General features: G+C 40.7%; 1 protein-coding gene across 1 annotated transcript in view; it reads right to left on the bottom strand.

The window, feature by feature from the left end:
• fancl (FA complementation group L) overlaps positions 1–8,194 on the bottom strand; it is a 97,854-nt gene extending 89,660 nt beyond the window's left edge. The window contains exon 1 of the mRNA XM_048601310.1: positions 8,120–8,194. The gene's annotated coding sequence lies outside the window, so the exon portion shown is untranslated. The remainder of the gene's footprint in view (positions 1–8,119) is intronic.
• Positions 8,195–23,485: the final 15,291 nt, after the last annotated feature.

Here is a 23,485-nt window from a genome sequence, read left to right as displayed (position 1 = left end):
TCAAAGAGGCAGGGATGGAGCCAGTAAAGGTGAGTGTAGGTGGGGAGGTAGGGAGGAGATAGGTCAGTCCAGGGAGGACGGACAGGTCAAGGGGGCGGGATGAGGTTAGTAGGTAGGAGATGGGGGTGCGGCTTGAGGTGGGAGGAGGGGATAGGTGGGAGGAAGAACAGGTTAGGGAGGCGGGGACGAGCTGGGCTGGTTTTGGGATGCGGTAGGGGGAGGGGAGATTTTGAAGCTTGTGAAATCCACATGGGAACCCTGCAGCCCAATGGTATCAAAGCGGAATACGAGTTGCTGTTCCTGCAAACTTTGGGTGGCATCGTTGTGGCACTGCAGGAGGCCCAGGATGGACATGTCGCCTGAGGAATGGGAGGGAGAGTTGAAATGGTTCGCGACTGGGAGGTGCAGTTGTTTATTGCGAACCGAGCATAGGTGTTCCACAAAGCGGTCCCCAAGCGTCTGCTTGGTTTCCCCGATGTAGAGGAGGCCACAACGGGAACAGCGGATGCAGTATACCACATTAGCAGATGTGCAGGTGAACATCTGCTTGATGTGGAAAGTCTTCTTGGGGCCTGGGATGGGGATGAGGGAGGAGGTGTGGGGGCAGGTGTAGCACTTCCTGCGGTTGCAGGGAAAAGTGCCGGGTGTGGTGGGGCTGGAGGGGAGTGTGGAGCGGACAAGGGAGTCACGGAGAGAGTGGTCCATCCGGAAAGCAGATAAGGGTGGGGAGGGAAAAACGTCTTTGGTGGTGAGGTCGGACTGCAGATGGCGGAAGTGTCGGAGGATGATGCGTTGGATCCGGAGGTTGGTGGGGTGGTACGTGAGGACTAAGGGGATTCTTTTTTGGTTGTTATTGCGGGGACGGGGTGCGAGGGATGAGTTGTGGGAAATGCGGGCGACACGGTGGAGGGCGTTCTCAACCACTGGGTGGTGTGGTGGTGGTGGGGAGGGGGGGGCGGTGGTGGTGGGAGTTGCGGTCCTTGAAAAACGAGGACATCTGAGATGTACGGGAGTGGAATGCCTCATCCTGGGAGCAGATGCGGCGGAGGCGAAGGAATTGGGAATGGGGATGGCATTTTTGCAGGAAGGTGGGTGGGAGGAGGTGTATTCTAGGTAGCTGTGGGAGTTGGTGGGCTTTTGCTCCCTTTTCTTTGCATGTGTCAATCTTAATCTTGTTTGTATCGTTTTTGCTTTTGAATGGGAGCTGTTCATTATTCTGCCACTTACATGTCCTCTGGGCTTATCTTTTGTTTATTTACTTGCCCCATCACAACTTGCTTTGGTCTGTCTCACAAAAGCATTGTCACTTTGTATTCTGCCTCGCCATAGACTTTCCATTTTGTTTTTTTATTTCCCACCTTGTCCCTTTCACTTCTTGAATAAAAAGCTACTACCTTTATGTCTTACACTTCTTGTGAAAAGATCACAATCTGAAAATGAACTGTTTCTTTCTCCAGTGGTGCCAGATCTGCTGAGTGTTTAGGTGAATGGATCATTTAAAATTCATCTCATTTTCACAGCCAGTGAAGAATGTAAATCAAATAGTGCAATGTAACACTCAAAGTTTGATTTAAGCTAGCTTTAGAAAGACTAGTTTTAGTAAGACTACATAATATGGATACGTACTAGCTCTCTGTTACAGGAATGTAACAGATAAGAATCAGAATAGTAAAAGTGGAGGCCAAATTACTAAGGGTGATCCAACAGGTGTTAAACATTTTCATTAGTTTGAAGAATTTAGATCAAGGAAGATTGTTCCATCAGGTCCAGAATTTAGAGACTTGTTGTATTTTATTTATTCATTCACACAAAGTGCGCATCACTGGCTGGTCCAGCACTTACTCCCATCCTTCGTTATCGTCAAGAAGGTGGCGGTGAGTTGCCTTCTTGAACTGCTAGTCAATTTGTTGTTGGTAGATCCACAATGTCATAAGGAAGGCAGTTTGAGAATTTTTACCCAGTGACACTGAAAGAATGGCGACATATTTCCAAGTCAGAATTGCAAGTGGCTTGGAAGGGAACTTGCAGATGGTGGTGTTCCCATGTATCTGCTGTCCTTGTCTTTTTAGATGGGAGTAGCTGTGGGTTTGGAAGGTGCTATCTGAGAAGCCCTGTTGAACTGCCGAAGCGCATCTTGAAACACATTGCTCAGCAGCAGCAACAGTGGAGGAAGTAAATATTTATAGCATCGTACAGCCAGAAATATACAGCACGGAAACAGATCCTTCAGTCCAACTTGTCCATGCCGACCAGATATCCTTTATAAATCTAGTCCTATTTGCCAGCATTTGGCCCATATCTCTCTAAGCCCTTCCTATTCATATACCCATCCAGACGCCTTTTAAATGTTGAAATCATACCAGCCAACACCACTTCATCTGGAAGCTCACGCCATACACGCACCACCTCCTGCATGAAAAAGTTGCCCCTTAGGTCCCCTTTATATCTTTCCCCCTCACCTTAAATCTATGCCCTTTAGTTTTGGACTCCCTTACCTTGGGGAAAAAACCTTGCCTATTTATGCTATCCAAGTCCCTCAAATGCCTTCTTCACTATCCTATCTACCTGCGACTCTACTTTCAATGAACTTTGAACATGCACTCCAAGGTCTCTTCATTCAGCAACACTCCCCCAGGATCTTACCATTAAGTCCTGCCCTGATCTGCCTTTCCAAAATGCATCAGCTCACACTTATCTAAATTAAACTCCGTCTGCAACTCCTCGGTCTATTGGCCCATCTGATCAAGACCACATTATACTCAGAAGTAACCTTCTTCGCTGACCACTACACCTCCAATTTTAGTATAATTTGCAAACTTACTAATCAGACCTCCTATGTTCACATTTATATAGATGACAAAAAAAGCAGTGGACCCAGCACTGATCCTTTGACACCGCTGATGATAGGCTTCCAGTCTGAAAAGCAACCCTCCACCACCACTCTGTTTTCTACCTTTGAGCCAGTTCTGTATCCAAATGGCTAGTTCTCCCTGTATCCTGTGATCTAACCTTGCTAATCAGTCTCCCATGAAGCACCTTGTCAAACACCTTACTGAAGTCCATGTAGATCAAATCCACTGCTCTGCCCTCATCAATTCTCTTCGTTACTTCTTCAAAAAACTCAATCAAGATAGGGAGACACAATTTCCCATGTACAGAGCCATGTTGGCTATCCCTAATCCATCCTTGCCTTTCCAAATACATACAAATCCTGTTTCTTAGGATTCTCTCCAACAACTCGCCCACCACCAATGTCAGGTTGACCAGTCTATAGTTCCCTGGCTTTTCCTTACCATCTTTCTTAAATAGTGGCACAGCATTAGCCAACCTCCAGTCTCTGGCATCTCATGTGCGTCTATCGATGATACAAATAATCTCAGCAAGGGGCCCAGCAATCTCTTCCCTCACTTCACACAGAGTTCCAGGGTACACCTGATCAGGTCCCAGGGATTTATCCACCTTTATGCGGTTTAAGACGTTCAGCACCTCCACCTCTATAATATGGACATTTTTCGCTACTTATTTCCCCAAGTTCTCTATCTTCCACATCCTTCTCCATTGTAAACATTGATGCAAAATACCCATTTAGTATTTCCCCCATTTCCTGCGGTTCCTCATATAGGTGGCCTTGGTGATCTTTAAGGGGCCCTATTCTCTACCTAGTTACCCCTTTTGTCCTTAATGTATTTGTAGATTCTCTTTGGATTCTCCTTAACCCTATTTGTCAAAGCTATTCCATGTCCCCTTTTTGCCCTCCTGATTTCCCTCTTAAGTGCACTCCTACTGCCTTTATATTCTTCTAGGGATTCACTCAATCCCTGCTGTCTATACCTGACATGTGCTTCCTTCTTTTTCTTGACCAAAACCTCAGCTGGTCTAGTCAACCAGCACTCCCAACACCTATCAGCCTTTCCCTTCACTCTAACAGGAACATACTGTCTCTGGACTCTCATTATCTCGCTTGTGAATGCTTCCCAATTTCCAGCCAAACATCCACCCCCAATCAACTTTTGAAAGTTCTTGCCTAATACTGCCAAAAATCATGGACAGGCTTTTCCGATTCAGTTTCTGGTCAATGGCAGCCTTCAGGATGTTGATAGTGGGGAGTTCAGCGATGGTAATGTCATTGAACATCCAGGTAGCGATAGCTATATTCTCTCTTATTGGAGAAATCTTAGCCTCGCATTTGTGTGACACAAGTATCATTCGTCACTTAACAGACCAAACTTGGATATTGTCTTGCTGCACATGTATACTTACTGCTTCAGTGTCTGAGGAGTTGCAAATGGTCATAGAGAGTCATAGATGCATTTTACAGCAAGGAAAAAGGCACTTCAATTCAACATTACTGTGCTGGTCATTAAACATCCATCTATTCAAATCCATTCTCCAGCACTTGGTCTTGAAATGTTATGGTGCTTCAACTGCATATCTAAATAGTCCTCCAAATGTCTTGAGGATTCCAATTTCTTCCATCCTTTTAAGCAGTGAGTTCCAGATGTCTATCACTCTCTGAGCTGTAGATCTCTATGACTCTATGACTCTGACGCTGTGCTCTCAGGTCCTAGTCTCTCTTACAAGCAGAAACATCCTATCCATGTTAATTCTATCCAGGCCTCTCAGTATTCTGCAAGTTTCAATGAGATCCTCATCCTTCTGAACTCCATCAAGTACAGACTCAGAGTCCTCAACCGCCCTTCAGATGACAAGCCTTACATCTCCAGTGGCATTCTTGTGAACGTACTTTGGACTCCTTCCGAGATACGGGGTTCAAAATTGCTCATAATATTCTAAATGTGTTCTAACGAAAGCCTTATACAGCCTCAGCAGTACACCTCTATTCCTGTACTCTAGCCCCCCAAAACGAATGCTAACACTGCAAATGCCTTCCGAACTGCCAACTGAAGCTGCATGTCAATCTTAAGAGAATCCTGAACCAGGACTCCCAAGTCCCTTTGCGCTTCAGATTTCTGAAGCCTTTCCGCATTTATAAAATACTCTACACTCAGATCATCCAACCAAAGTGCATAACCTCACTTTCCCACTTCATATTCAACCTGCCACATCTTTACCCTCTCTCCTCGCCTGTCCACGTCCTTCTTTAGCCTCCCTGCTTCCTCAGCACTGTCCCTCCACCGATCTTTGTTTCATCTGCAAGCTTAGTAACAATACAAAATAACAACAGTTATTTTCTCCAGATCATTAATATATAACATGAATAGTTGTGGTTCCAACACTGACCCCTGCGGAAAGTCACCAGTTGCCATCCTGAAAAAGACCCATTATCCCTATTCTTTGCCTTCTGCCAGTCAGCCAATCCTCTATCCATGCCAGTACCTTGCCCTTAATACCATGAGTTCTTATCTTATTTAGCAGCCACCTGTGCTGCACCTTGTCAAAGGCTTTCTGGATGTCCAAATAGATCCAGTCCACTGGCTCTCCTTTGTCTAATTTGCTCATTATCTCCTAAAAGAATTCTAACAGATTTGTTGGGCATGACTTCCCCTTGACAAAGTCATGCTGACTCAGTCCTATTTTGTCATGCACTTCCAAGTACTCCACAATCCTATCTTTGATAATGGACACTAAAATCTTACCAATACCTAAGGGTAGACTAACCGGTCTACAGTTTCCTATTTCCACTTCCATCCCTTCTTAAACAGGGTGTTACATTAGCCATTTTTCAGTCTTCTGGGACCCTTCCTGGCTCCAGAGATTCCTGGAAGATCACCATCACTGCCTCTACAGTCTCCTCGGCCTTTTTCCTTCAGAACCCTGTGGTGTTGCCTAATTAGTCCAGGTAATTTAGCCACCTTCAGACCTTTCAGCTCTCCCAGCACCTTATCCTTAGTGACGGCCACTACACTCACCTCAACCCTGTGACTCTCGAAGTTCTGGTATGTTGCTGGTGTCTTTTACTATCAAAACTAATGCAAAATATCTATTCAGTTCCTCTGCCATTTCTTTATTTCCCATTATTACTTTTCCAGCCTCATTTTCCAGTAGTCCATTGTCCACTCATGCCTAAAAGATACTTTTTAGATATCTCAAAAAACTCCTACAATCTTCTTTTATATTACTAGCTAGCTTACTCTCAGATCAGGTGGCACGGTGGCTCAGTGGTTAGCACTGCTGCCGCACAGTGCCGGGGCCTCAGGTCACCATCTGTGTGAAGTTAACACACTCTCCCCATGTCTGCGTGGGTTTCCTCCCACAGGTGCGTGGGTTGGTCAATCTAAATTGCCCATTGAGTGCAGATTAGGTGGGTTAGCCACTGGAATTGCAGGGTTACAGGGATAGGGTAGGACTGTGGGTCTGGGTGGAATGCTCTGCGGAGGGTCAGTGTTGACTCAATGGGCTGAATGGCTTGCATCCACACTGTAAGGATTCTATGATTTCATATTCTCTACTTATCCTGATGGTTTTTTAAAAGCTTCCCACTAATCTTCACCAAATTGTATGTTTATCATTTGCTTTTATGCTAGCCTGACTACCCTTGTTAGCCACAGTTACTTCATCCTCCCTTAGTGTGTTTCTTCTTGCTTGGGATGATTTTTGGCTGTGCCTCCAGAATTACCCTCAGAAAACTCCTGCCACTGCTGCTAAACTGCCTTCCTTGCTAGGCTACGCTTCCAATTAACTGTGGTCAGCTCCTCCCTCATGTATTTGTAGCTACCTTTACTCAACTGAACATCATTACATTGGATTCCAGTTACTCCCTCTCAAACTGCAGGGTAAATTTTATCATATTATGGTTATTGCTCCCTAGAGGGTTCTTTCACATTCAGCTTCCTAATTAAATCTGCATCATTACGCATCACCAAATCCAGGATTTCCTATATGCTAGTGGGATCCATCACAAGCAGCTCCAGAAAACCATCTCATACAGGTAGTTTTGTGTATTTCATCAAAGCAAATTGGCTATAATGCGATTGACAAATTAGTGAACCCTGTTTGGATAACATGAGCTTTCTGCTGTACAGGTATGGCGATCATCTATAGCGCAATTTTCTACAGTGCAGTTACACAGGAACACAACCAACAGGTCATACCAAAACTACCTGTATATATTTCAAGAATTCCTTTTCTTGAGATCCCCATCAACCTGATTTGCCCACTCCAACCACATATTGAACTTTCCCCATGATTATTGTAATAGTGCTTTTCTTACATGCATTTTCTATCTCCTGGTTATTTTTTCCTCCACATACTGATTACTGCTAGCAGGCCTGTACACAACTCCCAATATGGATTTTTTTTTCCTTTGCAGTTTCTCAACTCAATCACACAGATTCTATGCCTTCCAACTCGACAACCCTTCTCGCTATTGATTTAATTTCATTTATTAGTAACAAGGCAATCCTTCCCCATTTGCTCACCTGCCTATCCATTAAATAGGATCTGTATCTTTGGTATTTTGTTCCCAACTCTGATCCTGTTGCAGTCATGTCTCTGTGATACCCACAACATCATACTTGCCAATTTCAATCTATACAAGTTCATTTATCTCAGTTTGAATACTGCATGCATTTCAGTACAACATCCTTAGTCCTGCATTGACTGCCCTTTTTAAATCAGACATTTGAACAGCAGTGAGGATGGCAAAATAGAAGCCACGGCACACAAAAAAAAAATGCAGAGGCAGAAAATCTGAAATAAAAACATAAAATTCTTAAAAAACCGAGCAGTCCTTGCTGCAGCATGGAGAATATGGCAACGAATCTTTAGGGAGCAACATCCGAAAAACACCACTATGATTATACCCTGTTTTAGTGATATGTTGATGAATCAAGAATGATCAAGCGATAACAAGAGAGGAAGACCTGCCTTCGTCCCTCAACAGGTCACTGAGTTCCAGCTCGGAAGAGGAGTTGTACCCATTACCAACTGACACGAGGACGGTCTGCTACCCACTGAGCCACCAAACATATCTTGAAAGGCCAGAGCCACGATAAATTGACAAGAGTTGAACACAGGAATTTTCAATAGCCATGAACTCATGGACTGCTAAAAACAGAAATAAGTCAATCAGCGCCTTGGATACAGCCAGTCGGAGACTTCTCAGTCATCTACCTCGGTTCCAGTGCTGATTGAAGCGAATTCCCGAACGATTACTTACTTGTTTCGTACTTTTGCTGAATCTCGCTTCTACCGAGTACACCTCTGTTCCTTCATTCACAAATGTCGCGGCCCGCGCCCGCTTTAGCCAATCACAGACTTTGTCTATTCCAGCCAATCGCAAACACGGGTGTGGCCAAAATTGACCAATCCAATCAGATATTTGGCCACATCCAACCAATCACACCAGATACATTGTTCATCCAATCTGCCGTTCCGATTAGTTATATTAAGCCATGTTCGGAGGTAAACACTTTGTTTCGCACTGAATCACTAAATGATTCTCTGTAATATGTGTCCGTTTGCAGCAATGATATCAAAGCAAATTTACTACGAGAAAAATCAGACGAATTGTTTCTTGGTTTGGTACACAAAATAGGCCACTTGGGCTTTGACCAACTCCTTCTTTGCGAGATTGACCACTAGGCCACCTGAACTGTAATTTTCAGAAAAGGGCTGCCGGTGGCTTTCATTGTGTTTGTCTACTGTTGCGTACACCAGGAGATTGACTAGGCACACTACACAATTAGATAAAAACTGAAAGAACTGTGAACGCTGGAAATCAGAAACAAAAACAAATTGCTGGAAAAGCTCAGCAGGTCTGGCAGTATCTGTGGAGAGAAATCAGTTAACATTTCAGGTCGAGTGACCCTTTCTCAGCAAAAGTACGAAACAAGTGAGTATCAATAGTTCTGAGGAAAGGTCACTCAACCCAAAACATTAACTCCGCTTTCTCTCCACAGATGCTGCCAGACCTGCTGAGATTTTCCAGCAATTTCTGCCCTTATGCAAGACATCCATCCATAGACTACATCAAAATGATTAGTCTCTCAGGAGGTTGGCACTTCCTAGAAAACCATCTCCTCATCTGACCCAATGTCATTTGCCCGGAATAAATATTGCATTCTTTCCACATACTGGGCCCAGTCTTCGGCAGCAGGATCGAACGAGTTAAGTTTCCCAAATAAAGGCATGATGCCAGAAATGCTTATCCCAACTCAAAGATAACTCTTGCAAGCAAATGATCTTCAGGCATGTACTGTTTTCTCTGTCACCACTGAAATAACTGCTCAGAGGCCGGTATCCCATCACCAAGTCACTTTTTATTTACATGTGCACAGTGTACTGGCTGTGACAAATTTATTGCCATTTACAAATTCATGCTGGGTATGTCTGATCAGCTCGTGTTTTTCAAATTTTCATTCCATTTTCTTTAGTAACAGATTCTAATAACTTGCCCAGCAGGATCAAATTCAAATCTCTTTTACTCCAGAGGTTTGAACAAGATAAGTTAAAAATACCTGCACTGTCCATCAGCACTCAAGGTATAAGCTAAAGGTTTCAAGTAACTTGCACACAACTGATGTTAGACTAACAAGCTTTGGTTTCCTAATTCATCTCTCTTTCCCTCCTTCAATACTGGATGAAATTGGTAATTTACTAATCTGAGGGGCAATATTTGCATCAAAAAGTTTTGGAAGACAAATGAACATTGGCTCACCTACTTCACAGAAGCAGGAAGGCTGATGTTTTGGGCCTAGACCCTTCTTCAGAAAAGGGTCTACAAGTGTCTAGGCCCGAAACGTCAGCCTTCCTGCTCCTCTGATGCTGCTTGGCCTGCTGTGTTCATCCAGCTCTACGCCTTGCTATCTAGTACCTTTACTTGATTTATTTTTAGCTCTCCTTGTAATCTGGTTTCTATCTGCATTCTCTACTATGATGAATGATTCAAAAGTAGTTATTTAGTGTGCCTATCTTTTCCTGTTTTCTGACTACAGTAACACCTGCATCTGTTGTTTAGCTGCTCATATTAGTCTTAAACACTCTTAAAATATTTGTAAAACCCTTTAGAAACGTTATCAACATTCCTTACAAGCTTTTTTGTCTCATTTCTTTTTGCAGCTATTACCATTTTCCTTATATCCATTAGCAGTTATTTGTACATTTTGCAAAATGCAGGAAGCTGTTCTACTGTTCTTTGCCTTTTTATAAACTCTTCCAGTTTCATACTGTGTATCATTTCCCTCATGGATCAATGTTTTCCTATTCTTTTCTTGGGACCCAGTCCTAACCCTGTTGCTGACAAGACCATCATTTAATGTCCATCCCTAATTACCTTTGAACTGAATGTCCTGCCAGTTCACTTTACAGGCTAATGAAGAGTCAACCATTATTGTTATAGATCTAGAGTCACATTTAATTCCGACCAGATTATGATTGGGATATTCTCTTCCTTAAAACACATTAGTGAACCAAATGGGGTATTACAACATTCAACAATAGCTTCACAGTCAATAGTTTCAATTATAGATTCATTGATTAATTGAAGTTATATTCCAGCAGCTGATATGGTGGGAGTTGAACCCAAAGCATTCATTATTTTTAGGAGGTAAAATTTTCATTTACTACCTCTTGACTCTGAATGCCTCAGTCCCTTGTTCTTCCAAGCTAATCTACTGCATACTTTCTTTTGGCAAAATACTCTGAGGACCACTGTAGATTTTTCGCTATCTTCAAAAAGGCAATCTTCCAGCTCTCTCTTCCTTATGAAATTTACACATGGATGAAACCCTATTCACACTCTGTGGAGCAAATAAAGTTTTTTTTTCTTTGTTTACAGTGCAGGCCTAACATGGTTAGTTACATTGGATATTTTCTATCAGTGAGTTACAAATTGCAACTAACTCACTCACCAAACATTGAACAAACTGAAACCAGAGAACCTGACCTCCACCCAACTCCATGTCAACATAGATGTTGAAGGAGCTCTGAAACAAAATATTAAGTATCCATGTCTTAAAATGTCTTCCTTGTTTTGATGAAATAAATAGATTTTACAAATCCTTCAAGATTCATTGAATACTTTTAAACTAATTTAGCTCTAACTTTTAAAACAAGAACATTTCTCCAGACTGCCCTTACTGTAAGGATTGTAGATATCACATTTGCAGTTCTTTGGTTAAGTAATCCCACCTGCTGCTTTATAATCCTACCTTCCAAACTGTTGGTTTCAGAAACTAACATCACCTCAAACATTTAAGTGTAATAGATTTCAAATTTGTTTTCATTGCAATTACTGCACAGCTGCTTTTACCAGTTTTTTAACCAGATATCCAATTTTCTCCAAGCAAAACATTTATTTCTAAAACTAACAGCTATATTCTAAAACACAGAAACTATAAGCTTGATATTCAGAGGACACCTCCCTAATCTTTTAATAATGTCTCTTATCAATATTGCAGTTCCTCTATTTTCAATTTTCATATCTTTCCTAAAGACCTCATAACCTGGAATATTTATCTCCCAGTTATGCTCAGTTTGTAACTGGCTGTCAGTGATGGTCCTTCACCATGTTCTTTAAGATGAATTTGTCCTTTTAAGAGCTTCTAATTTAGCAAAAAAAAACCCTGCCCTAACCTTAAACTCTAATATTCTACTCACATCCTGTGTACAATAAGGATGTAATATTTCCAACTCAGCAGTTTTCCAGATTGTGCCAAAACATGTGTGTACAGAACAAGATTCTGGAGAAGATTGGAAGATTATAACAAGCCCTTCCTTTATCCCCATAATATAAAACAAAGACCTGCAGATGCTGGAAATCTCAAACAAAAACAGACAGTGTTTGAGAAACTCAAGTCTGACAGCATCTGTAGAGAGAAAGATACAGTTAGTATTTTGAGTCCAGAGACTGGAGTTTTTGTTTATGTTTTTCCTTCTTTATCCCCAACCCTATTTCCCTAAAAAAGCCCAAGCTACAAGCCATTCAGGCCAAGCAACATATCCAGTCTAAGAATAGTCAGCCTTTTTAGTACATCCTGCCTCATAATTTTCACCCTATCCATTACCTGTACAATTTCCACTTCTGCAGATATTTTATCAAAATCATGTACCTGAATAAGCACAAAATATTCATTTAGTATTATAGCCTTGGCTTGCGCCTCTAAACCTGTATTACTTACATTATCTTGTTGATCTTGTGGTGCAATGGTGATGCCCCAGACTCTAGGCCAGAAGGTCTGAGTTCAAGTCCCACTCGCCCTGGAAGTACAGCTGAACATACTGATCAAAATAATTACATCACCCTCAATATCCCTATTAGACCTCACCTAACTTGTTATAAGCTGTAGATGACTCTTAGATTCCCTTTTATGGTAACTGTCATTCTATTCTCATATTCTCACTTTGCTATTTAAACTTTCCTTTTCATTTCACCTTCCATCTTTTGTTGATTCAATCCACCATTGATAAAAATTGGTCATTCAGCCAGTCAAATCTGCTCTGCCATTCAGTGAGACCACGGCTGATCTGATAATCCTCACCTTCATTTTCCTGCCTTTTCTCCATAACTCTTGATTCCCATACTGATTAAAAAATCTATTTCAGCTTTGAATATACATAAGGACCCAACCTCAACAATCCTCTGTGGTAAAGAATTCCACAGAATCACAAGTTTTAGCAAAAGCTCGCTACTGTTGTGCTCAATTCCCTCTGAAATAAAGACCAAAATTCCACTTGCCTTACCTGCTGAAATTGGATGCAAGCTTTTTTGTGATTCATGATTCAGGACTCATAATTCTTGCTATTATGCAGCTTGCGGCAGTCTTTCTCCACTTAAATAATAATCAGCCCGTCTATTCTTCCCGCCAAAATGCGTAACCTTACATTTCCACACATTATATTCCATCTGCCAATTTTTTGCCCACTCACTGCACTTATCTATATCCCTCTGCAGACTCTTTGTGTCATCTACACCACTTGTCTTCTCACTTAATTTTGTGTCAGCCACAAACATGGCTATAGTACATTCAAGCTACTCACCTAAATCATTAACTTATATTGTAAATAATTGTGGCCCCAGCTAATTGTGGCACTCCACTAATTACAGGTTGCCTTCCTGAAAATGCCCCCTTTATGCCAACTTTGTCTTTTATTATTTTGGCAATCCTGTATCCGTGTTGATGTACTACCTCCGACACCACAGGCTCTTATTAAGTTACCTAATGTGTGGTACTTTATGAAATGCCTTCTGAAAATCCAAATATACTACATCCACTGCTTTCCTTTATCTATTCTGCGGTTACTTCCTCAAAGAATTTAGCAAGTTTTTCAAGCATGATTTTCCCTTCATGGAGCCATGCTGACTCTGCTTATTATGCATTAAATAACTGTTTTGCTATTATTCCTTTGTAGAAACAGAGACATGGAATGTAGGAGCAGATGTTGGCCATTCAGCACTTCAAGCCTGTCCCCACCATTTAGCTTGGTACCCTGCTCCTGCTTTCTCCCAACACCCTTTGAAACCTTTGAATCCTTTGTCTTAAGAACTATAGCTACATCTTTTTGAAAATCTTCAATGAGTTGACCTCAACAGTTTCCTGTGGGAGAGAATTCCACAGGCTCACCACTCTCTAGGTGAAGAAATCTCTCTTTATCTCTGTCCTTAAAAGCCTACCGCTAATGCTTAGATTGTGAACCCTGGATCTGAACTCCTCAGTCATGGAAAACATCATTCCTACATCTACACTGTCTCATCCTGCTGCAATTTTATAGGTTTCTATGAGATTACTACCCACGACCCCAACCTCCCCCCCCTCATTCTTCTAAACTCTAGTGAATTTAGACCTAACTAATCCAGTCCTTCCCACCTCTACCACCCCCGTACATTAGACCTGCCATTCCCAGAAATCAGTCTGATAAATCTTCATTGTACTGTCTAAATAGCCAGAACATCTGTCCCTAGATAAGGAGTACAAAATTGCACACAATACTCCAGATGTGGCCTCATGAAGTTGCAGCAAGACATCTATGCTCCTGTAGTTGAATCCTCTTGCTAATGAAGGCGAATATACCACTTGCCTTCTTCACCGCCTGTTGCACCCACATGCTTACCAACAGCTACTGGTGGACAAGAACACCCAGAATATTGTTATACCCCTCCTTTCCCAATCCATCTATTATAACAGATTGTAACATTTACCCAACAATGGACATTAAGTTAACTGGCTTATAGTTACTTATGTTTGTCTCCTTCTTTCTTTAAATATAGTGTTACATTGACAGTTTTCTAATCATCTGGGACTTCACCAGAATCTACTTGGAAGATTGCTACCATTGCATCTATTATAGCTACTTCTTTTAATATTCTTGCATACATTCCCACAGGTCCAGGGAACATATTAGTCTTGAGACCCATCAAATTCCTAGCACATTTTCTCCAGTAATGTTTATTATATTTATTTCCACTCTGCCTTTTCCCTTTGAATTTTTAGTAATTTTGGGATGCTATTAATGTCTTCTATCATGAAGTCTGATGCAAAGTACTTATTCAAGTCTTCTGCCATTTCCTGGTTTCCCATTATTATTTTCCAGGCCTCATTCTGTCTGTGGCCTATGTTAACTTTGGCTTCCCACTTCTTTTTTACATATTTAAAGAAGCTCCTCTGTTGGTGTTGATATTACTTGCAAGTTTACCCTCAAAAGTTTTTTTCTGCCTTTTTATTAGTTTTTTTGATCATTTTTGGTCATCCTCTGGCTTACCATCAATCATTGCCACATTTTATTTTGCAATCTGTTGCTATTCTTAACTTCCTTGGTTAACTACAGTTAGCTTATCCCCTTCCTAGAATCCTTCTTCCTCGTGTATTTGCTGTCAGCCATGAACTATTTTCTGAAATATTCCTCAACTGTCTTTGCTGCTAAAGTTCTTCCTCTTTACAGATTGTAACATTTACCCAACAATGGACATTAAGTTAACTGGCTTATAGTTACCTATGTTTGTCTCCTTCTTTCTTTAAATATAGTGTTACATTGACAGTTTTCTAATAATCTGGGACTACAGCTAGTTTTGCCCTCATTCCTTTGTAATTATCCTTACTTAAGTTTAACACAGTTGTTTCCAACACAGGTTCCTTCCTTTCAAGCTGAATGTTAAATCCTATCATGTTATGGCCACTGTTTCTGAACACATATTTTACTATAACATAATTTATTAAATCTGCTTCTTTACATATCACCAGATCCAAAATAGCCTGACACCTGGCTGGATCCACAACATATTGTTCTAGGAAACTATTTCGTATGTGCTCTGTGAATTCTTCCTTATGGTTTCCTCTGGTGAGCTACTATCCAAATTTACATGAAAATTAAAGCCAACCATGATTAATCTACAGCCTTTGCTACATGCCTCATTATCTCCTGATTTATTCCCTGTCCCATTGTACAGCTACTCTTAGAGGGCATATAGACTACTCCTACCTGTGCTTTTTCCCTTTTTATTACTTAGCACCACCCATATGGATTCTACATTTACCAATTCAAGATAATGTTTTGCTATCATGCTTGTTCTATCCAGTAGCAGATATGCTATCCCTTTCAGAAAGTAGCATACCCATGAATGTTTCGTTCCCACCTTTGATCTCCTGTGACCATGTCTCTGTAATGGTTAAAAGTTCATAGCCATTTTCCTGTATTTGTGTGGTTTGTTCATATATTTTGCTCCAAATCCTCTGCACATTCAAGTACAGAGCCATTAATTTTGCCTTTTTAACCATTATTTCCCTTTTGACCCCATTTTCTGCTTTTTTCCCATATTTGTATAATCTGGGTTTCATTATCCAAATAGCTGCCCTGTAGTTCTGCGATATGCTCTTGCTTTTTAGGTCTGCATTTCATCTCAAACTGCAGCCTCCCCCCAAACCACACAGCCTTCCAATTAGTTTAAAGCCCTCTCTACTGCCCTAGTTATTTAATTTTAAGTCTGAGAATGAGTGACCTGCAATCAGTCCTTGCTGCAAAAGACAAGACTGACATCCCAGAAAGTCTATAGTTCATTGACTGGTATTGGAAAGGGAGGATTTGAAAGCAGTGAGGTGAAACCAAATATCAGATTGAGACATAACACAGACATGCAGGAGACGTGTTCAGCTGCAGCTCCTGACTGACTGCATGAAGCATCTGGAGCTGGGGATGGACTCACTACAGAGCACCCATGACGCTGAGGATGTCTTGGATAGCACATTTAGTGAACTGCTCACACCACAAGTAAGGGCTACACGAAGAGAAAAGCATTGGGTGACCACCAGGAAGATCAGTAGGCATGGACAGGCAGTGCAGGATTTCCCTATGGCCATCCCGCTCTTAAACAGATATACCGTGTAGGATATTGTTGGGGGGTAGCCTCTCACGGGAAAGCAGCAGCAGCCAAGTTTATGGCACCACAGTTGGCTCTGGTGTACAGTCGGGAGGAAGAAGACTGGGAGAGCTTTAGTGATAGGGCACTCAATTGTAAAGGGAACTGTAAAGTAGTTCTGTGGCCACAAATGAGACTCTTGAATAGTATGTTGTTTCTTTAGTGCCAGGGTTAAGGGTATCTCAGAGCAGCTGCAGGGCATCCTGACAGGGGAGGATGAACAACCAGCAGTCATCATACAAGTTGGTGCCAACAACATGGATAAAAAAACAAATTAGGTCCTGCAATAGGAATTTAGAGAGGAATACTATGAATATTGTTATCTCTGGATTACTTCCAATGCGACGTGCAGATGAGTATAAAGAATGGGAAGATACATCTGATGAACATGTGACTAAAAGTATAGTGTATGAGGGAGGGCTTTAGATTTTTGGATCAATAGGACAGTTTCTGGGTAGGTGAGACCTATTCATGCTGAAAGGGTTGCACTTGAACTGGAATGGGTCCAACATACTTGCTCGGAGGATGCACCTCCTGCTATTGGGGATGTTTTAAACTAATTTGACAGGGGTATAGGGCACAGAGTAATTAGAAGGAATACTAGGACAGTCCAGCAAGCATAGAAGAGACCATCATGATAAGACTCATGGGAAGACTGTGAAGCTAAATTGTATCTATTTTTAATCCAAGCAGCTTGAATGGTAAAGCAGATGAACTTAAACTGTTGATCAGCACATGACAATATGATATTTTTGCCGTCTCTGAGACATGGTTGAAGGAAGGGCAGGACTGGCAGCTCAACAGTAAGGGTATACAAGTTTCAGACATGATTGGGAGTGGTGTGATATAAGAAAGGTGGGTGCATTGAACTATTGATATTGAATTTGTTGCAGAGATAGAAGGAGATGCATTTTTTGTCTTTAATGTTTGTACAGTTTGTGCCAGCTTGAGGCAGTGAAAAATTAAAGTGTTTTTTCAGTACTTCAGTGCTTAATGCAAGTTGGTATGGAGAAAGAAGAAAACTTACAACAAAAAATGTAGATTACACAAATACAAATAACCCAAATTAAGATGTCAGGGCAGGTGATGTATCTGAACTGCAGTATATGGGAGTTTGACGACAGTGAAACCATTCTGAGCTAACACATCACTATAGATATCTCCACCTCGAATCTCTGTGGCTCAAAATTTTGACCTGGATTGTGAGCTGGAAACATTCTGACATATAAAGGCAAGAGAGCAGTATTTGGACAGTTTGCTCCAAACTTCAGTTATACCCTGTACAGGGATGCAGATTTAGAACAGAAATAATGTGACAAAGTTTGCATAGAGTAAGGGTATCCAAATGAGGTCAAGAATGAGAACCTTCAAAAGTTGACCCCATTCAACATTACAATGTACATACAACTTTTGTACTGACAAAAAAAAGGACAGCAGGGCAGCCTGAATACAAACTACAAAGCCATTCAAAGGATTAAGAGGAGAAAGAGGAAGGAAAGCATAATTTGGTAGTTGGAGAGGATGAAATAATTAGAATCTTTTGGAAGCTGAATCATGAGTCCTACATGATATGTTGCCTACATGGTGCCAATGAAGTGGCATGAACCAGCTTGAAAGGATTTCAGAGAGAGGGAGAGGATCTCATCATTGTGGTCTATGAACATGAGATAAATATTAGAGTACAAGCCTAAATTAAAGAATGGGACCTTAAAGGTTATGATCTATGTATCATTACATAAGTCACATATAAACTAGAGGAGGGATGAGCAAAACAGGGAGTGAACCCTTGCTAAAGAAGTTGTATGGGAAAGATTTTTTCCATTTTATGAAACACAGGTATCACTAATAGGGACAGGAAGGAATTATACCATCAGGATTGGCTCCATTTGACCAGAACTGGAGCCAAAGTCCCAATAAAACAAATAGGTGGTCACAAAAACTTTAAAACTATAGCTGGTGGAGAAAGGGCTTCAGTGAGAAAGATAACAGAAACAATACTGCAAAAACAAACAAAGTGGAACACACTGGAGTAGCAATCAGAAATTCTGCTTAGGCAAAGGGAAAACTTAAAAATAATGTAAAGTGATTCAAAAGAGAAATAGGAAACATTTGAACTGAGAAGAACCAGTTAGAGTGCTAAGCCCAAGTGAGGATTCTTTCACAACTCTTGAATGTAAGGTATGAATGTGAATTACTGGCATAAATTTAACTTGGATGGTCAATATTTGGCATTAAATATATCAAGTTCAACTGGGTTAAACCAGAAAGATAGATAGAGGGGAGGATTAAAATTAAAATCATTTCAATTATAAATTATGAGACAATGATAAGACAAAGCTAAGTAATAGAGACCTTGCGGATAGAATTGCAGGAGTACAGGGAAAGAACAGGGGAAATAGGACCACCTGAATTGTTCTCTCAGAGAACTGGCACAGACACAACAGACTTACAGGTCTGTTTCTATGCTGTAACAATTCTTTAATTCTTTTTTATGACTATATTTGGACTTGTGTAAATGATTGCAGCTGTGAAGTGTTGGATTGTATAAAGGTTAAACAACCATGCGGTTAAGTAAGGGCCATTTAATGGACATTTTAACTGCCTTATAGATTTAGAAATTCAGACTGGCAAGCCAGAAAAGAGTACATTTCTTGGGTGTATACGATCCTCTTTTCTGAAGAATTATATCCTACAACCAACAAGGAACAATATTATTATTAGATTTATTGACACATCAGATTTAGTTAACAACTTAATGGTGCATGAGCATTTAGCTAATAGTAAAGATAATAAGATTGAGCTTAATTTAGTGTTCAGGATGAAGAAACAAATCAGCTGGAAAGATCTTGAAATTAAATAATGCTGACTTCAATGTGTTGAAACAGAGATTGTGCACAGCAAACTGGCCAAATCTATAAAAGGACAAAATGACAGACACTCAGTGGATGGCATTAAAAAATGTTAATGTTACAGACAATAAATGTGGAGCTGGAAAAGCGCAGCCGGTCAGACAGCATCTGAGGAGCAGGAAAGTCGAAGTTTCAGGCTGAAATGTTGACTGTCCTGCTCCTTGGATGCTGTTTGACTGGTTGTGCTTTTCCAGCTCCACATTTATTGACTATAGCTTCCAGCATCTGCAGTCCTTACTATCTCCAAGTCACTGTTAATGTTATAGAACCAGTTTATAACCAAAGGACAAAAATTCTGTCAGCAAAATTCTGTGGATGATTAAAGAGAGATACCATGAGACTGAAGGAAAAAAAAAACTTTTCTTTTCTGGGTGAGATGATGGCACTCTTCAACCCCCAACTTCAGGCATCCTCTCTCTGGAGGATATTCTTCTTCAGCTCCTTTACAATTATGTCTATCTATCCCCTCCTTGGTCTTCCTTACTTCCGCTTTTCTGGTATGGTTCATTGCAATGTCCTTCTTGAGATGTGACTTTCTGGACTTTATTTGAGGTACCCATAGCATCCCAGCTTCCTCTCCTGAGCTATCTCGTTATTTCAGACTCCCTGACTTTCTCCCAGATATTGTCATTTCAGGTCCAGTTTCTTCTCAAGACATGAGGGTTCCACCACAATATCCTATCTTGCTAAATCTAACTTTCTTTCTCGCACTTTCTTGAAAGCCAGGTCTTGAAAGCGTGATCAAAGTCTGCACAAAAGCTTACAATAATAAAATAGAAACTAATGGAGAAACTCAACAGGTCTGTCAGCATCTGTGGAGAGAGAAACAGAGATAATGTTTTGAGTGTTGTCTGATTCTTCTTCAGAACAAAGGAGTTTACAATTCTATTAGGAAGAAGAGAATGTTAGGGGCAATGTTAACTGTGGTATTGCCAATGAAATTAAGAAATGCATCAGTATTTACAGTAGGGAAAATGATCAGCATGCTGGAATTCTTTAAGAAACAAATGTTGAATCAATGATAGGAAATCACCATTATTAACATAAGCAAAACAACTTAATAAAGAAAATAATGCTACTTGAATGACAATTCCACAGGTGCAGATACCCCTCATAAAGGACTGCATGTAAAGTTGAAGGTAATGAAATTTAAGGTAAATTATTGACAAGTTTAGAAAATTGCCAAGAGACAGACAATAGAGATTATGAACTTGGGTACTCTAATTGGCAGGATGCGATTTGTGGTGCCTCACAGGGATCTGTATTTGGGCTTCAATCATTCACTGTGCTTATTAACCACTTGGATGAAGGGAAAGGAAGCCAAATTTGAAGATGTCCCAATGAAAGATGACATTGTATAGAGTAAGATGAAAAAAATTACATGAGACAATGAGGTAAATATGATTCATTTCCATTGATTGGAGAGTCCAGGACTAAAAGACACTGTCTAAAAATTAGAACCTGACCTTTCAGGAATGAAATTACGAAACATTTCTACACACTCATAGAGGTTTATAAAATCATGAGAGGCATTGATAGGGTAAATAGGCAAGGTCTTTTCCCTGAGGTGGGGGAGTCCAAAACTAGAGGGCATAGGTTTAAGGTGGGAGGGGAAAGATATAATAGGGACCTAAAGGGCAACATTGTCATGCAGAAAGTGGTGTGTATACAGAATGAGCTGCCAGAGGAAGTGGTGGGAGTTGGTATGATTACAACATTTAAAAGGCATCTGGATGGACATATGAATAGGAAACGTTTAGAGGAATATGGCCCAAATGCTGCCAAATGGGACTAGATATACATAGGATATCTGGTCGGCATGAACGAGTTGTACACAAGGGTCTGTTTCTGTGCTGTGTATCTCTATGACTCTATGGCAAAGGATTATAGAAGTTTAGTACTTCTCTGAAAATGGTAATTGCCAGTTTTAAATCTGTAAGTGGAAGATTTGAATACTGGAATAAGCTCAAGGGCATAAATGGATAAGTTAGAAAGCATCACCTTATTGGAGCTATCTGAATGAAATTGGTAAATCAGAATCTATGATGTGCTTGGCTGTCACCAATTGTTGGCACAAACTTCAGCATTTTTTAGTCTGCTGTGAGGAAGTGGTGCGTTTTTTTTTAATTGATCCATGCAAAGTTAGCATCACTAGCATGGCAAGCATTTATTGCCCGCTTCTAGTTCCCTTGAGAAAGTAATGGTGAGCTGGCTCCTTGAAGCATTGCAGCCCATATGTTGAAGGTACACCCACAATGCATTAGTAAGGGAATTCCAGAATCTTGACCTAAGTACATTAAAGGAATGGTGATATATTTCCAAGTCAGGATGGTAGGTATCTTGGAAAAGAACTTAGGTTTGGAGGGTGGTCTGTAAGTATCTTCAGTGAATTTCTGCAGTGCATCTTGTAATTGGTACACATTGCAGCAATTAAGTGTTGGTGGTAGTTGGAGCAGATATTTGTGGAGCAGTGCAAGTCAAGGGAGCTGCTTTGTTCTGGATGATGTCAAGCTTTTTGAGTGTTGTTGAAGCTGCATTCATCCAGGCAAGTGGCCAATATTCCATCACAAACTTGACTTGTGCCTTGTAGATGGTTGTCACGCTTTGGGGAGTGACGAGTGACTCACTGCAATATTTCTAGTCTCTGACTTGCTCTTATAGCCACTATATTCATATGACCAGTCAAGTTCAGTTTCTGGTCAAAAGAAATCCCCAAGACGTTGACAGTGGGAAATTAGTGATGGTAACAACATTGACGGTGTGTGGCATGAATGTTACTTGCCACTTTCTAGACAAGCCTCAATATTGTCCAGGTCTTGCTGTTTTTGGACATGGGCCACTTCAGTATCGGAGTTGTTGTAAATGCTGAAATTCTGTAATCATCAAACATTCCACTTCTGGGAAGGTCATTAATAAAGCAGCTGAAGATAGTTGGGCCTGGGAAACCACCCTGCGGAACTCTTGCAAAGATGTTCCACAGCTGCGATAACTGACTTCCAACAACCACAATCATCTTCCTATGCACGAGATATAGCTCCAACCAGCACAGAATATTCTCTTCAACTTCCATTGACTCCAGTTTTGCTAGGCCTCCTTGAGACCACATTTGATCAAATATGGCCTTGATATCATAGGCTGTCACTTACCCCACTTTAGAATTTAGCTCTTTGTTCATGTTTAAACCAAGGCTATAGGAAGGTTGGGAGTAAGCAGTCCTGGTGGAAGTCAAACTAGGCATCAGTGATCAGGTGCTGCTTCATGGCACTGTTGCTGACACTTTGCATCACTATATTGATAACTGATTTAGTAATGACCAGATTCAATTTGTTCCATTCTTTGTGTGAAGGATGTACCTGGGCAATTTCACACACGCCAGTGGAAGTGTGTGTATGTTGAGGGTAGAATTTGCTTCTAATTAGGATCACAACCCAAGTCTGAAAATGGCAGCCTTTAACTTCCAAAAATTATCCTTTTAGAATTGTCAAATAACGCCTGCATCGGTGATTGAACATTGTCACTAAAAAATGTCATTGGTCTTTCCATTAAGGAATACAGCAGTATCCCTTCCTGCTGGTGTATTTTTATGGGTTTGCACTCACAAAAATCTACAAGTAACATCATATGATGTTCTGTTCTCTTGAAATGCCTATCGTGGCAATAAAATACTTTGCTCTACATGGAATCCTCCTGTCATTGGAAATATTATAAAGGTATTCTTCTGCATAAATATCACATCAATAACTTTCTTTACAGAGGTATGAACCATAGAATGGCTTATTCAGCTGATATCCAACAGTAGTTTCAAAGGTCAAAGTTGCATAAAATCTTCATTCCATAATTACTTTCATGGCTATGGATACAGCATCATAATTGTTGAGGTTCTCTGTGAAACAGCTGTAGCAAGGAACAAATCTGTTGCTACTTTTAGTGAGGTGAAGTTGTTGAACTTACTTGCAGAACACAAATGCGAACCTTTAAGGTAGAAAATAATGCAAAGCAGGTAGAGGGCAAAAAAAAAAGGGGATGAATGGTAGAGAATGCCTGTGAATGAACATTCACAGAAGATTCGCAGGTTTTAACAATGAATGGAAAAAGAAATGGCTTGGGAAGAACTCCCCAGAGGAAGAGTTAAGTGACAGAAGACTGTACTTAGCTTGGGGACAGAAGAAAGTGTGAAATATACCAAGGTGAATTTCAAAAGACAAAGGATGTGAGAATGTATATAAAGGTAGAGAAAATTGCACAGCTAGTTCAATTAAGACCAAGG

The sequence above is a fragment of the Rhincodon typus genome, chromosome 9 (genome assembly GCF_021869965.1).
Source record: "Rhincodon typus isolate 14 chromosome 9, sRhiTyp1.1, whole genome shotgun sequence".
Classification (NCBI taxonomy): domain Eukaryota; kingdom Metazoa; phylum Chordata; class Chondrichthyes; order Orectolobiformes; family Rhincodontidae; genus Rhincodon; species Rhincodon typus.
Note: the sequence above shows the minus strand (reverse complement) of the source record. Positions and strands in the feature narration are given on the sequence as shown.